The sequence below is a fragment of the Prinia subflava genome, chromosome 10 (genome assembly GCF_021018805.1).
Source record: "Prinia subflava isolate CZ2003 ecotype Zambia chromosome 10, Cam_Psub_1.2, whole genome shotgun sequence".
NCBI lineage: Eukaryota > Metazoa > Chordata > Aves > Passeriformes > Cisticolidae > Prinia > Prinia subflava.
The window spans coordinates 23879494-23896365 of NC_086256.1; the positions used below are offsets into that span (position 1 = coordinate 23879494).

Consider the following 16872-nt stretch of genomic DNA (forward strand, 5'->3'; position numbering starts at 1 on the left):
TGTGTCACCTGCTCCGGGTGACCCTGCCCGGGCGAGGGCTTAGACCGCATCATCTCCAGAGGTCCCTCCTGACCCCACCGATTCCATGATTCTCTATTTGTGCATCTGTGACCTCACCGGGCGCCTCCCCGCTCAGAGCCCCTGCCCTGCGACACCGGGGACACCGGTGTCATCCCGGTGTGCGGGATGAGCAATGCCGGTACCCCCGGGGCCGTGTGCGGGATGAGCAATGCCGGTACCTCCGGGCCGTGTGCGGGATGAGCAATGCCGGTACCCCCGGGGCCGTGTGCGGGATGAGCGGGGCCGGTGCCCCCGGGCCGTGTGCGGGACGAGCGGGGCCGGTACCCCCGGGCCGTGTGCGGGATGAGCAATGCCGGTACCCCCGGGGCCGTGTGCGGGATGAGCAGTGCCGGTACCCCCGGGGCCGTGTGCGGGATGAGCAATGCCGGTACCCCCGGGGCCGTGTGCGGGATGAGCAGTGCCGGTACCCCCGGGGCCGTGTGCGGGATGAGCAATGCCGGTACCCCCGGGGCCGTGTGCGGGACGAGCGGGGCCGGTACCCCCGGGGCCGTGTGCGGGACGAGCGGGGCCGGTACCCCCGGGCCGTGTGCGGGATGAGCAATGCCGGTGCCCCCGGGGCCGTGTGCGGGACGAGGGGGGCCGGTGCCGCCGGTCCGTGTGCGGGATGAGCTGGGTACCCCCGGGCCGTGTGCGGGATGAGCGGGGCCGGTTCCCCCGGGGTCGGTGTGCGGGATGAGCGGGGCCGGTGCCTCGCACCCCGCACCCCGCGGGTACCGGCGGGGCGGGCGGCTCCTCCCCGCGGTGACGGCCCCGCGCCCGCCCCGCCCCGCCCCGCCCCGCCCGCTCCCCGAGAGGCCGCTCGGCTCCGCTCGGCTCCGCTCCGCTCGCCGCCGCCGCTCACCGCCCGGGAGCCGCAGCTGCCCGCGCCCGCCGCCCGCTCCGGCCCGGGGGAGCCGCTGCGAGCGCGGCTGCCGAGGTGAGCACCGGGGCCGGGGCAGCGCGGGTCGGGCCCGGCGGGAGCACCCCCCACCATTCTCCGCAGGGCCGCTCCCGCCGCCGCCTCCCCGCTCCCCTTTCCGTTGCCTTATTTCTCGTATCCCGACCCCCCTCGCCGCCGCCTCCGGGCGATGTTTTATTCATGGCCCGGCGGGCTTTGTGCGGAGCGGGCCGGCCGGCAGCGGCGGGGAAATGGCTGCGGGTGGGCGGCTCGGGTCCCCCGGCCCGGCAGCGCCCGGGGGCTCGGCCGCGGCTCCGCGGCCGGGGCAGGAGCGAGCCTTGCGAGCCGCTCTCCGGCGGGTTTTATGTGTGTAGCTGTATGTCGAGATCTGCATCTATTTATCCGTGTTCTTTTTCGATGTTCGGCAGCGGCGTATTGCAACACCGAGCGCTTGTGCGCCGGGCGGCACTTACACCATCACCGAGTTAACTGTAGATGTCAGACTGTGCCTGCTCTGGGGTGATGTCAGATTGGTAATAACGCGCAGAAATGGGAATTCGGTGCGGGCAGAGCGTGATGGAGACGGACAGACCCAGCTGGCGCGGCCGGAGCCGCTCCGTTCCCCGGTGCAGGGCCTGCCGCGGGGGCACTGCCCCGGCGCGGGCGGAGCGTGGGGGCACCGCGATCATTAGCGATTGTTTGTGGGTAGCTGCGGACTCGGAGCAGTAGATATTTATGCCTGGAGCAGAGATACTTGGCTGGTTTTGCCTCACAAAGGTATTCAGACGTGTTTTGGTTTGAGAGTCGGCTGATGCCTGTCTCGTCTGCCAGTTGTGCCATAAGGCAGCTCCTCGGGTATCGTCGGTCCGGGGAGGAATTCTGTTGTGTGCCGTGGAGAGCTGGCTGTGATCAATAGGCAGCGTCATGTTAACTCTGATACCGCCTCTTGATTTCTCCCAAGCTGACCATGGACTAGTGAGCTAAAGCTGAGAGATGCTGAAACACGTCCCTCACCTTATTCAGTTCCCCATTCGCCTGCCCTTCACTCTCCCTATGCCCTGGTTGGTTGGATTTCAGTGGAAGAATTCTGCTTCTGAATTGAAAGAAATCTGTGTGTTTTGATTTTGCTTATCTAACTTGCAGTTTAATAATAGCTGTGAGGCTGAAGATCCCCATGCCCAAGGGCTGGGGGTGTCTTTGCCCCTCTGTAGAAGTGAAGTTAACTGAAACTGCTTGATGCTATTTAACCTTGTATTATCCTAGGTGTCGTATGGTGAGGCAGCTTGATTTGTTTAAGGCTTTGTGATGATGCAATGCAATAATAACTATAAATCTTCTCATTGTCTGAAGAACCTTTAAATACTACTCTGTCTTGGGAGGTACTTCAAATGTGTTTGTTCCCAAGAGGCACAGGCATGGATGAGCAGGGTTTGATATTAATCATCTTCATTTTGGGGTGGGAGGGTGGGAGCGGTTTGGCACAGTCGCTTTAAGTTGTAATTTATGGGTGTGATGTCATGTGCTAGATAAGCTTTCATAGGATCTGCCGTGTAAATTATGGCCTTTGTTTATGTACGTGCAATCACACGTTTTGAAAATCCACGTTTGCTGGCGAGCCTGCGCCCGAGCCGCGAGTGAGCTCCGGCAGAATGTGCCTCAGTTGCGCAGTGGAGCTCAGCGCCTGAGAACATTTCGCTTTGCCTTGTGCTCGCAGCCTGCTCCAGGTGGGAATGTGCTCCGTGGCGTCCGCATGCTGCGCTGTGCGTGGTGCTTGGCTGCCAAAGCAGCGGCCAGGTGCTTTGTTTATTTCCTTCTTTCTCCATGATCGGGTTTGTTCTGTTTTTCAGCAGAAGCGGGGTGCTGAAATGACTGATTTCAACTAATGAGTGCCAGAGAGAGCAGCTTGGTTATTTCAGGCTGCTGTGGTTTGTTATGCAATCAGATTAACAAAGGTTGAAATGATCATTCAGCTCTGGGTAAACACGATCTATAGAACAGCGTGGATTAGGGCAGCTGTTTACATCAGGCAGATCTGCTGCATTTGGCACGTTGCAGATATTGGATGGAAACACAATGAGTAGACACAGTAATGTACTAAATACATTTTTAGCAATCTCTTTGGGATTATGATGTACTTACTATCGATTGTCTGTGCTCCAGGAGCTTCTGCAGCGCCTGAGGTGCTGCCTGCACGCATGGGCAAACTTACTTTGGCTTCATTTAGTTGACAAGCCAAGGCCTCGTTGAAGGTCTTCGTGCGTAGCCGGTGGTGCCTGGGGTGCTGTGAGGGCTCTGGGCTACTGCAGTCCAGAGCTTGGGTCAAGCAAGATGACCAATGCTCAACTGGAAGCTTCCTAAAATAAACAAAAAATACAGTTCCAGCTACGCTTGCTGAAGCTGGCAGCCCCTCAACCAGTCCATTATTAGTTGGCCGTTTCCTGTCGCGGTTGTGGAGGTAGCAGTGCTGCAGGAGAGGTTTGCAGGGCTTGTCTCCCTGAATCTGCTCAGTGAGGAGGTGATGATGCGTGGGCTGCGCCACAAGGGTCGGCGCAGGCATCGCTACACCCTGCCGGGAGAGACGGGAGCTGGGAGGGGAAGGGCAGGCTGGGATGTGGGGGAAGTGTCCGGAGTGTGGGGAGGAGAGGGAGGTGTTGGCCAGCATGGACCTCTCATGTGTGTGCAGTGCCTCGCTGGGACCCCCATCTGCAGCTGCACTGAGGTGGGCTCGCCTGGGCTCTGCAGCTCTAGGAGTGCCTCTTGTTCTCAAAGTACAGGATGTGATGGCATCGGGTGTTTGGGGGAAAGGAGGAATAAGCAGCTCCTGCACGCAGTTTTCCAGAGGCCCTTGTTTTGGTGTGGAGCCTGAGCCTTCCAATCTTCCTCTCGTTCAGGCAAAGGTATGGGACCCTCGAGGGTGCTGCTTTTCCATCCTCTAACAGGGGATGGAGCAGGACCACATTTTGAATACATGTTCATAAGTACTCTGGAAGGAGTTCATTATTATTATTGTTGTTATTTATTTCCTTGCTGCCTGTGTTTAATTCTAAATAAGCAGATATGTAATTGCAAAGAGATTTCACAGGTATTTGCAAATGTCTATCACTGTGCTGCTGGCTGCTCTGTGTGCTGTATAACATTTGTGATAAATGTACACAAGCACATTTTGGGTACACTGGAATCTAAAGAGGTACTTTAGGAAATAGGTAGTATTATAAAGGCTGTGTTGTAGGATGTTCAGAGAAGGCAGTGTGAAATGCGATATGCAGTTAGTCATGTTAAGACTATTTCTTTTACTGGTACAAGTTTACTTCTGCCCTGATTTATTAACAGGTTGGTTCTCTTGTCATCTTCAATCTTGTGAATGCAGTAAGAGCAGTCATTCTGTGTCAGACTAGAGGTCTGTCTAGCTTGGTAGCTCTTCTGATGGGTCCACTCTCAGGTGCATAGAAAAACTGGAACAGTGAAGTTCTCCTCCTGGTAAACCTTGTAGCAGTCACCACTCTAGGAGACCTTTGGGCTGGCAGTTCCAGGCAGGCTTATGTGTTTAATAGCTGCTGATGGATTGTCTTCTCTAAAAAGAAGTTTTGAAAAACTTCATGGCATTAATGTTTCACAGCCTCCTGTGCTGGTGAACTCCTGGTATAGTTGTCCAGTTTGAAAAGGATTTTATTTTTTTCATTTTACAATCTGCCATTTGAAGTGCTTGTGATTTTATTTGAATTCTGGAAGAATATATTTCTTTTTAGATTTTTACACAGAAATGAACTAAATGTGGAGATGCTAAATGGTCTTAGAAGGTACATGAAGAAAACTGCTTTATATTTGCAGTGAGGTATAATCCCAGCCCTGTTTACAGTCACCTTTCATGCATAGGTACCCATTATGGCTGTCATATTTAGGTGACTGCATGCAAAAAACTGTTCAAATACAAGATGTGATTTCTGCACGTGTGCATCCTGGACATAGATTCAGAAACACTCGTATGACAAAAGAGTTGCTGCAAGCCAAGGAGCAACTTCAGCAACATTGCTGGAAGATTTACCAAAGTAAAACTTAGGAGGGGATCTGGTGCAACATTTTAGGGGATGTGTAAGAATGCAGAGAACAGAATTTAAAAGTTGTATTAAAGAGCTTGGAGTTATGTAATACAGATTCTGGTAAGTGCTGCATGATGCAGAAAAAGCAGTAACTCAGTCCCTGAATTGTTCTGTGGATTGGCTTCCACCAGCCATCCTCAACCATTTCAGGAATAAATGGGTGATAACAAAGTTGTGGCTTAAATTCCACTTTTTCTTTGTGTGGCAGGGAAGCAGGGTCCTTTGGCTGTGAATTGTCCTACAGTATTTGCTTTTGTGCTGGTGGTTCAGGAGTCTGGGTTACAGGAGCCCTCTGGGTCACAGACCTCCTTCTGGATACTGGTGGTAAAGTTCTGTTTGGTTTTTTAAAAGAAGCTCTTCAAAGGTCGCTAATTTATTATCAGAATCATACAATCAAAGGGTATGCTGAGCTGGCAGGGACCCATGAGGATCATTGAGTCCAACCCCGTCCCTGCACAGACACCCCAACAATCCCACCCTGTGCATCCCTGGGAGCGTTGTCCAAACGCTCCTGGAGCTCTGGCAGCCCTGGGGCTGTGCCCATTCCCTGGGGAGCCTGGGCAGTGCCCTTATTGTGATGGCTTCTGAAATCCTGTTGATAAAAATGGGTAGAATTTTCATGTTTTTAAAGCAAATACAAATTCTTCATCTTGTCATTTTTACTACTATTCCACCCTTAAGCCTGTAAACTTATGATTAAAGTGGGTGGAATTTCAGCCTGATGGTTTATGGGTGGGATAATAGTAGACACTGACCAGACAAACATTTTGTTTTAAAACGGGAGGCTTACATAATGATGCTATACACAACAACAGTATATGGGTATGGATATAAATGTGAATAAGATCTCTGGAGCAGTGTTAATCCATTGCCTGCATGTCTGCTGTTGTTTGCTTCAAAGGAAGGTAGTTCTGGAGTGAAGAGATGCCAGTGCCAAGTGATTTAAGTGGAGTATTGATCCAGTCCTGAGCAGACTTTAGGCGGGGCTCTAGGTTAGAAGTTTGGAGAAACAGGTTTTTGAAACATTGTGAGCTCCTAATTCGTTATCTGAATAAGAGAAAACCATTCTTCCTCTTCTTTTTTTTTACAGAGCTCTGTCTGTCTCTCTGTTTTGAATTGTTTACAGAGATTCATGTCTTAATGTGTGGCATGTGCTTAGGAAATCTGAGGCCCTATTTTAGAGAATTAAAAAAACAAACCAGTGAACATGTCTGAAAGCATCAGGATGGGATCAGAGGCTTCCCTCTTGCTGTGAGTGGCCTCAGTTTCTTCTCCTTCTGTCTCTGTATCTCTAAGAGAAAAGCACAGACTTTCTTTGTCAAGTTTGGAAAAAGATAAAGAGCAAATTCACTTGAAATATGTATTTAACAGGGAAAATTTCCCAGGATCTATATATACAGGTGGGCATTTTCCCAGAAGTATGTTAGGTGTTGAGGCCATAAAAATGTTGCTGCTAACCAAAATTCTAGCCCTGAATGTATCTATAAATACCATAGCCTCACCCCTTTGGCTCTGTCAAATTATATGTAGCTGGAATGATTTCATACATCAGGACATAAAAGGACCTTGGTGAATTTGTGCTTTTATAATAAACAAGGAAAAGTTTATCTAGGTTGCCCAGTTTATTCGCACAAAGACAGCTCTTTACTCGGGGAGGGGGAGGTACTTACCTCTTAGACTTTCCTCCTCAGGATTTTTATCTCATCCTGTCCCAAGATTTTATTAATAAAAGCCAAACAACTTTAATGTTTATGCATTTAGGCAGACAGAGCTCTGCGTTTTGGAGTAGTGGCTAATTAGATTTGTGGAGCCTGTGCAGTTTTGGATACTGGGCAGGGAGACTGTTTTTGCAGGAAGACACGGAGGAAGGAACACATTGCTCGTATTCCCTTTCTCACAGTGGCAGCAGCAGTTTCCATGCCCTGTGCATGTTCGTGATGTTGGTGTGCTGTTCCTGGGGAAGCAGGCTTGTTGAAGTTCACCTTTGTGTTTGGAGCATTCGTTTCATTTCTTTTAAATTGCTATTCAGTAAAGCTCTGAGTAGCAGACATTTGCACTTCTCCAGTGGAGAACAGTCTGAGGGAAGAATTGGCTGGTAAACCAAAACAAATGCTGCCTTTCTAAGGGCTGCTAATGGGCTGTAAGCCCATTTCTGCTTCAGCTTTGAGGGATGACTAAGATGTTTCTCTGTTCTGGCAATATCTACTTTGGATCCTGCTGCTTAATTTCATCTACAGGCCCGCTCACCCCAGCTGCATCTTGAAGGGAGCACAGCTGCCGTGCAGTAAATGCACTGCCGTGCAGTAAATGCACTGCCGTGCAGTAAATGCACTGCCGTGCAGTAAATGCACTGACACGCAGTAAATGCACTGCCAGGGTGTGCAGGAGCCGCTCTTTGTTAGCGCTGGATGTGCCCGGCTCCAGGGCGTTCTCTGAGCTGGGTGTTTCAGGCTGTGGTTTGGGCTGCTGAGCATGGCCAGCCATGTGATGCTGAAGGACAGGCTGCTGCTCCTCTCCCTGCTCTCCTCCAGTGCAGCCCTGCCTCTTATGTGCGTGCAGTAGTTGTGGTCTGGTGGATGCCCGGAGGCTCAGCTTTCCCTTCTGAGCCTTCATTTTTGCAGGAATCTGAATTAGCAGAGCTGAAGCTGCTGAATAAGCCAGGCTGAATCCAGGGGAGCAGATCTGGCTCTCCCCTCTGTCTGCCTCAGAAATGTGGAGAGGAGAAACTCCTGCGAGTACTTCAGGGAATTGTTTGATTAGTGGGTGAAAGGGCTTTCTAATCCCATCTCTATTCTTTTTACCTCGCAAAGGTCTAATGGATATAATTGTTTTTTCTTATGATTTATGTTTTTAAATTACTCCCTAGTTTTCAGATGTGGGGGTCTTATCAGCCAGGGCTACTGAAATTAAAATTAAAACCTTATGATGAGCAAGCTCCTGAGATGATCTCTGTTTAATAGTAAGAGGGAGCTGTATTCTTTCTGCTTTGGTCATGTTGGATAAGGTGTATCTTTGAGATTAAAAAGTCCTGATGCTCATGGGAGGAGGGGAGCGCTTCTTTCTTTTGTCTCCAGCATTGCAGCAGAGATGCTAATTAAGTACCAAACAAATTTGGTTTGGGCAAATTTGCCTTTGCTATGGCAGCGAAAATGTTTTGTTTGGGAGAGCTGCCCAAATTACACCCGCAGGCGCTCACGCAGAGATAAATCAGCCCCTGGCTGCCCCAAATCTTCCTGCTTCAGTCCGCAGAAATCTGCCAGAGAAGCATTGGCAATGGCAAAGAGTCAGTGAGCATGTTCTGGAGCAGACTGTGTACAGGCACAGCCCCGAGCAGAGACGTCACAGAGGGGAGTGCCTGTGGTCCAGCACAGAGAGGCTCTGTCAGCGGGACAGGCGGATCAGGGCGAGCAGCTCGAGGTGTGGGGCTGCTCCATTGGCCTTCCCCAACCACAGGACCCTGAGCTGGATTCTCCTGGAGCTACCATTCTGCATCTCTGGCGTTTTGGCCAAGAGAAAGAGTGTTTTCTGAAAAATCAAACCTTAAGACATGGAATAAGAGACCTCAGGCTTAGTAACAACGTTCAGGAGAATAATAAATGCTCAGCCTTGTGAAGCTGCATTTAGTTGTGCATTTATTTGGGGATTTTTCACAAGCATAATGGAAAATTATGCACTCGACTCTTCCCAGAGTTGCCATGGGATTCAGGGGACCTAATTTCCCTAAGACTATGAAAATCCCAGGCTTTGCTGTGTAATTTTTGTTTGCCTTTACACTTCTGTGCTAGTCTCTGAGCCTTCTTTCATCCACAGCAAATGCTTGGGTACTGCAACAGAAATAGTTTAAAAGCCAATGATTAGAGAGAAAAAGAGCTGGAGCTTCTTAGATGTCTGGGGACTGGAGGAAGTAGGATTAATCTGGCATTAAGGCAGAAATTTGTGAGAGAAGCTTGGCCAAGTGACTGACTGGAGAGAGGGGGGGTTCATGAAGTCAAAGTCACTTCTTCAGCCAGAGGGGGATCAGGCTGATACATTTCTGACAGGGTGTTTTGCCTGGCCTCTTCCACAGACTCTGGGTAGCTGTCACATACTTTCTCTGCAATTGCTTGGCATTCTGAGAGATCATGCCTTAAAAAAAGACTCTAAGAGTGAGCAGCTTTCCAGGTCGTCATTGGAAATTTAATGCTACAGTGTAATGAGGTTTGTGAGTTACCTGTAACACAAATAACAGTGCTGACGAGTTGCTTTTCAACTATTAATTCTTGTACAGTAAGTTGTTGGCCATTAAGATGGGTTGTCTATGCAAAGTGCTTCCATAAAATGCAAATTATTAGCTCCTATGTGGGTCAGAAAACATTGCATACTTGGTGTAAGTAGTTAAATAGACTCCTTTGCTAAGCAAATAATTTAAGCACTGGTTACTCTCAGCATTGTCAAAAACATATATGAGTTCTTGCTGAGTGTAAATAAAAGGGTTTCAGGTTTAAGTGATGACTGCAGGATTTGGCTTACAAGCTATTTTTGGGCCACGGGCACAGCCCAGAGCCGGGGGATGTATGTGGCTGTGCTCCTGGAATGGCGTCAGGATGGAGGATGACTGAGTCACCCCTGCAACTTCCTCGTTGCTCCAGAAAGGTGGTGATTTATTGCAGCTCTGTGTCAGCAGCAAATCACCGCTGATTCAGCCGCCCAGCTTAGCTGGGAGTTAGGGATGTGCCCCGGGTCCCTCCCAGCTCCTTCCCACCCAGCAGCTGCCGAGGGTGGAAATGGGGCCATCGCCCTTCCTGCCCCGTGTCCGAGCGCCAGCCAGGCCGTGAGCCCTGCCCTCATGGATAAATGGGATTGGGATGGCGTTCCTGCCGAGTCAGGGAAGATCAGCTGGGCAAAGCCGCAGGGCTTTGGGCTTCTGAAGGTGCTGAGGTTGAAGCAATAGTAAATGTGGTGGAATCAGCACATAGTGATGTTGCTGCTGGGTGAAAAATTGGTCCAAACCCTTCCAGGCCCTGCCCTGGCTTTCCTTTGTAGGCAGAACAGGTTGGGCAGCAGCACAGGACTAGAGAGACTACACAAAACAAGGGGGAGTTCACTGAAGATGTTCATTAAGTGTAACCTCTTGAGTTACAGAAAACTCCTGTTTTTCTGGGGTTTACAATGCCTTCAGTGCATGAGAACAGATTGCTTTGCTCCTGCAGATGAGTAAGGCAAGTAGTTGTTTTACTGCTGCCTTTTCCCTCCTGCCAGCCCTCCAAAAGAAAGCCCAAGGTGCAAACTCCCACCAGTCTAAAGACCTGATTTTGAAATAAAACACATCATTTCAGGTACAGGAATGGTCTGGCTGTGATGGAGACTGATGACAATGCTTCCTCTCCTCTCTACCACCCTGCTCTCCCAAGAGCTGCTGCTATCCTGGAAAAGCACATGAGGAACACACTTGCTCGCTCTTGTCGTCACAGCCCTTATCTCTTTAGTGGAGAGTAAATAACCAGGATAATTGTGTTTCTGTATGTTTGTGCCCTAAGCCAAAGGCAGAAGAAATAATTCTTTTCTGGAGCAGCTTTGCATCATCCTGTGCTTTGAAAAGGCACAAACAGGCTGTTGTTGGCCATAATCAGCATCAGCTGCTTCCCGAAGTATCGTCTCTCCAAGCAGGAGGCAAGTTCTGATGTCCTGGTAAGAGGCAGAGGTGGGAGGGAAGATCCTAGTTGAATTAACCATGCCGTAAGGAAATTATCCCCCAACATCTGTGGGCTTTCCTAGTATGTGGGGTCAGCTCTGCTTTTGATCTTGGTTGTGACTGAGTATCCTCAGGAATAAAAATTGCAAGAGTGGAGGCAGCCCTGAAGACTTCTGGATTCCTGTTTCATGGTTGCTACATAGTGAATGATGTTGTCTGGTTTGCTGATGGATTCTTTTAATGGGTAAATTGGTGACCTCTCTGCTTTTTCAAGTGTTGAATTTCCCATTCTTCTTTTCCTTGTCTATAATTTTCTATTCCCTACCTGCTGCCATCTCCCCTGACATGTCATGAACTGAATTTTTGTGTTGGGATGGTTTTATGGCTTTCAAAATACTAAGTGTGACTGTGTGTAAAAATGAATGTAGCATGTAAGCTTCAGCCTGCTGCTTCAGTGCCAGTGAAATCAAACTCTCTGAGATAGAATCCATATCCGAGGTGTTTTCCAAGTGCAGACTAAGCTGAGGTGCTGACTGTGAGAATGCTGACCAATGCTGAGGGAGAAAAACCCCAGCGTTGGAGGAGTTCAGACCTTTCTGTATCATCAGACTGAAGGACTGGTTCGGGGCCTTGATTTAAATGTCAAAGGAGTGATGGAAAGCAGAAGATGGGAGTGAGTTTGGCCCTTAAGGCAGAGTATGTTGGTGGTAGGAGTTGGAAGCTGTCTCCAGTTCCTTGTTCCTACCTGGTAATTAGCCATCAGGTTGAGTAGGTTGAAGGATTTGAGGTGCTCTAGGACTAAGTTTAAAACTGATGGAAATTGCAGTGGGCTCAGGGGCAGCGCCTTAGACCCTCAGTTGTTTGTACTTACCTGGAAACGCAGGAGTGCTGTGTGCATCTGTCTTTGGCAGTTCCCCTGGTTTCTGTCCTGTTTGCTGCTTTGTTTTGGGGACTATTGGGGAAAAAAGAGAACAAGCATGCACTGGTAAAATGGTTTCAAAGCTTGTGCTAAGGAGGAGAAAATGTAGTGCTTCCAGATATTGCTGGAATAGGAGAAAAACGACATGGGGTAGAATGGTGCACTGGGATGGGAGTTGGGAGACAACAGCTCTTTTTTGCAGGGAGCTGTGGAGCTGCTGTGATGGGAGCTGCCCATCCAGGCTCTCTGCAGCCACGACAGTGACTTTGTAATAAGACTCTGAGCTTGTTCTGTGCTTTCTATCAGAAAAACAAGAACTGGTTCTTTTTCTCGCTTTTGAAGTGGGCTGTTTTGGGGTGTTCTTTTGGTTCGTTTTTTTGTTTTGCCTTTTTTTTTTTTTTTTTTTTAATCCAGAGTGAAGTCTGGATTACTTTTGCAAATCCTTTGATCAACTTGAACCTCAGTAGCTTAATTCTGTTCTCAACAGATTTGCTCGTCAAGTACTGTTCTTAAGTTCAGAATTACGACAGAGGGTAATTCTCTGCTGTCTTGCTGCCTATGACAAGTACTAATGCTCAGAGTGCAGTCCTGGGGCTGGGGTGTGCATCCCTATTTCCTGATGTTTTTTGAAGCTTCACCTCCGCAGGGCGAAGGCAGTGCTGATGGACTGCAGGGCTGTATTGCTAATGACTGTAAACAACAATTCTGACTCACTGGTCATGGAAGACAGAAGTACAATCAAATACTGTGGCTATGTAATTTGTTTACAAATAGGAAAATTTGTGTAAATATCATTGCAGATGAGGTTTAGGACATGTCTTTCTGGTTGTTCTCTTTAGAAGGTGTATGGCTCCCCTGCACATCTGGTGTTTGGTTGTCCCCCAACTTCATCTCCCTAGCACCTTTCTACAGTGCCTACCTCCCTCATACAGACTGGACTCTTTAGGCATCTTGGGCTTAGCATGCATTAAAAATTAACTTCTGGGAAGAAGTTCAGAGTAATGGTTGGCCACCACGATGCCCAGCAAAGGAGGTATTCACAGATGTTCATAACATGGCCTGGGTTGGAAGGCACCTTGAAGATTTTATCATTCCAACCCCTGGAATGGCAGGAACACCTTCCACTAGATCAGGTTGCTCCAAGTCTCATCCAGCCTGGCCTTGGGTATTTCATATTGGCTGACTCTTCATTTTGGGGTAAAGGCAGAGCCTGAGCATGTTGTGTCTGGGTTGTCACTATCCAGAGATGGTGTCAGTAGCCAGAAAAATGACATGGAGAGCAGAAGTGTAATGTTTGTAAATAAACAAGGAGGTGGCAAGGTGGAGGGCTGAGATGGAATGTGAAGAGCTAAACAGCTGATGGCATAAGGCTAGAAATGTGAGCAGGAGAAACTGAGGCAGGGCCTAGCAAAACCAAAAGGAGGCACTTGTTGGAAAGGAAATGGTGTTAGGGCACAGATGTGCTTTGCATTGCTGTCTCAAGGTGTGTGGTCGGGGCAGAAATGATCACATGCTTATTTCTCCTGTCCTTCATATGGTGTTATGAATAAAAACTTTGAGTGAGTGCTCAGGGCCAGAGCTGATTTCTGTAGGCTGCCATGGCTTTGTGTTGCTTTTCGTTGTTGTGCACCCTTCTCTTCTAATGGGTGAAGTACAGTTGGGCTGGGTCCAGACAGAAAATTTGTCACTCGAACCAAGCTGAACAGCACCACTAGGTATGGACTGGGCAGAAGAGGAAAGGTTCAGTCAGGGTTTTTCTTGAATTCTGAAATATTAAAGATCAGCCAAAAAGTTTGTAAATATTCCAGTTGTGAACTGCAGTGATTCTGCTTAATGCGCTTTGCTGATCTTCCTGTCATCTCTTCCAGGGGGAAATGTTAATATTCCACTTAGGAGCAGTATTTCTTTTGATCTCTGGCTGCACCCCTTGTTTGTTCCCTATTCCTTCTCTCTTTCTGCCACAAACCACTTAGATGGTAATTGGTGTTACAGCAAAATAATCACCACTTGCATTAGTTCCCTGATTCTCAGTTGTGCTGGTTTGTATTCTGGGATTTGACTGCAAGACAGACAAGTAGATAAGTAAGTAAAAGACAAAGCAACAGCAACAAGAAGAAAAAAGAAATTGTATTTGATTAAAATACATTTTACTATGGTACCTTAACTGTAGCTAATCGAGTGTGTGTTTTTGGGAGAGAGGTGAGGTACAGGTGAAGTTTAATGGATGAGCCTTCACTTGTTAAACCTGGGATGGGGCCTTATTGAAGAAATCAGTCTCACTGTGGCATGGACACACTCTTGGGTAAGAGGGAGCATTAGCAGTGGCTGTGGGATTACAGTGATTTGTGATTCCAGCAGCTTTGGCTGGTTAAAGGCCCTGCTCTCTAGATGGAGGCTTGTTGTTATTTCTGTTTTTATGTCCCCACCCTTGCTGTATGGTGTAGCAGTGACCTGCAAAAGCCAGAGCAGCATGAATTTCCACGCAGTTTCATGTTGCCACTTGTGCTGGCACATGGGATGTTTTACAGGAGAGGTCCTGGCAGGACACCAAGGAGCAAGAGCTGGCTTGTCAGAGGAAGGCACGGAGCTGGTGCAGCAGGGCCTCGTGTCCAGGACAAAGAGCTCCAGCGCTGGTTTTGGGCATGGAAGCTCATGTGAGTGGTATCTGCAAAGTCTTAGGCAACATAAAGTTGTTCCATGGGGATCTTCTTTATTGGTTTAAAATGTTAAGGTGTTTCTAAGAAGCTCTTATGAAATTCCTTGGTTAATTCTGCTTCCAAGTAAAAAGAATGTTCTCATGGAACATTTCCTCTCACCAGGACTAGCACCATTTCCCATCTCCTCCTCTTAACTTTCCCCTGACCACATTACCAGTTGTGTTACGTTGGTGCAAGGAAACCCCAGAGGAGATCAGGTGTTGTTCTGGGAAGTGCAGTCATGCCTTTCAGCTAGGAGATTGGTTTTCCAAGGCTCGCAAGGTAGGGAAGAGGGAAGGAACAAGGAAATGGACAGGACAGCCCAATAGCTGTGATGGTCAGTCCATGTTGACTCGCTGCAACTTTAATTACTCTTTAAAGAGAGAAGAGTTCCCCTGGACTTGAGTTGGGGTAGGAGAGAGTGTGACTACATGATGGTTTCTGCATTCCTACACTGTTTCCAGTGTATCTGCCTTTGGTTTCTCTTGGGTGCCGGGTGAAATGGACTTTCATGGACCAGATGTAGTTGTTGGGAATAAATGCATTGTCAACTCATCTTTAAAGTCTTGGGTGGGCTTGTGGAGTTTGTGCAGGTTGGCTGGGGGGGGGTTAAGAGATTCCACTGAAGGCTTCCTAAAGAAGGAATTGCTTCTTTCTGTGTTTCTGTACGGCCCCAGCTGAGCTTCTGGGATAACAACAGTTTGGGAAAGCAGAGGAATATAATGAAAGTTTGCTGTCAAATTTGGAACAAAAAAGGCCTGTTTCTTCCATGGATATAAGAGCAGAGGGATGGGAAGGTGGAGGTTTCTTTTGCCTTTGCTTTTTTGTCTGTGAAATGGTACAAAAATGCCAACCACCTCTGTTCAGCACAGAGAAATGAAGATGTAAAGTGCTTTCCCCTTGCTGAAAATTCATGAAAAGGAGCAGCTGTTCTGTTGGTTTTGGGTGGGGGTTGCTTGTCTTTCATTTCTTTTGCATTGTTTTCTCATCTTCCTCTTCAGTGAGTGCTGAAGGAAGTGCTGGTATTCCTGCAGTCTCCGGGGAATGATGGATTATCATCTGTTAAGGGACTGACAGTTTAATTGAAATGGTGAATTTTGAGCGCGCTGTGAGTGCACTTGTTCCTTGTGTGCTGCTACTCAGTGTCTGTGGTGTACTGCTAGTGACAAAACTCATTTTCATGTTTATAGACTTAATGGTTTGTTTTGGTAACCCCCCTTATTTTTAGTCTCTTTGAAGCCAGTAGAAAAATTAATTTACTTTTAGAATTGGTCACTTTTTTTAAGGTTGCTTTTTTTTTCCTCCAAAGCCTGCAAGTAGCATTTTCCCTCATGTTTTCTGCCTACTCAACTATGCACAGCGAGTCAGAATGTTTTCAGTCCTACTATAACTTGCATGGGACATAAGCAGTTTATTCTGTTCTCCATCAGATTCCTGCCTTAGCTGAGGACAGTATAAAATGACTGAAGTGATTGGGCAATGACTTTAAGAACAAAGGGTTTGCCATGTCCAGTCTCCTGAAGTGCCTCTGTACAGGGATGGTAGGAATGCACCTGTTCCTCCAAAGGAACTCCAGTCAAAGGTGCAAGTGTCTGTAACTGAAGGTATATTGTATTGATAATAATAACCTTTATCGTAGCTTTTAAGTACAATCGTAGTCATTACAGTTTAAAAAGATCTCTAAGATCTAGTCCTGTTGTTCCCCCAGCACTGCCAAGCCCACCACTAACCTGTGATCCCAAGTGCCACATCTACATGTCTTGTGAATCCCCCCAGGGATGGTGACTGCATCCCTGTCCTGGACAGCCTGTTCCAGTGCCTGACCGACCTTTGAATGAAGCAGTTTTCCCTAATATTGAATCCAGTATTCCTAAACCTTCCCTGGCACAGCCTGAGGCCGTTCCCTCTCCTCCTGTCCCTGTTCCCGGGGACCAGAGCCCGATCCCCGCCCAGCCACCCTCAGGGAGCGTGGGAGTCGTGTCAAGGAATTGTGCAGAGCCAGCAGGTAATACGGATAAATAAGAAAATAATAAGGATAAAAAAGAAAGTAATAAGGATAAATAAGAAGGTAACAGGGATACATAAGTAGCAGGACTCATGCAGAGACAATAGGGCAGATTGCAGCACAGCACAGCTGTCCAGGTAAACACCCCGTGTCCCCTGATGACCCTGAGATTAGCGCTGGTTACTGACAGGGACATTATCGGTGATTCTGGGCTTGGTACCTTTTGCTTGCTCAGAGTTAATTAGCGATTGGTGTGCAGATTGAATTGGATGGCAGTAATTACCGTGGTGCCTGTGTCGAAGGAGAGTGTCCAGGCCTGTCAGGGTTTCGGGAGGGCGGGTGGATGCCGTGCAGACAGACACGGCAGCAGGAGCACTGCATTTAAGTGGAATTTTCTGCTGACTGCTCGGCACCAAGGCCTCACTTACCCCTGCCTTTCACCCGCCCCCCATTTTACATGTGTTAATTTGCTTCAGGCCAAAAGATGTTGCTGCTGAACTTGTTAGAAGTGGAAGCCAATCTAAAC

General features: G+C 48.3%; 1 protein-coding gene across 1 annotated transcript in view; it reads left to right on the forward strand.

Annotated features, from left to right (window-relative positions):
• Nucleotides 1-861: 861 nt before the first annotated feature.
• C10H1orf21 (chromosome 10 C1orf21 homolog) overlaps nucleotides 862-16872 on the forward strand; it is a 108130-nt gene continuing 92119 nt past the window's right edge. Inside the window, exon 1 of the mRNA XM_063407753.1 lies at nucleotides 862-997. The gene's annotated coding sequence lies outside the window, so the exon portion shown is untranslated. The remainder of the gene's footprint in view (nucleotides 998-16872) is intronic.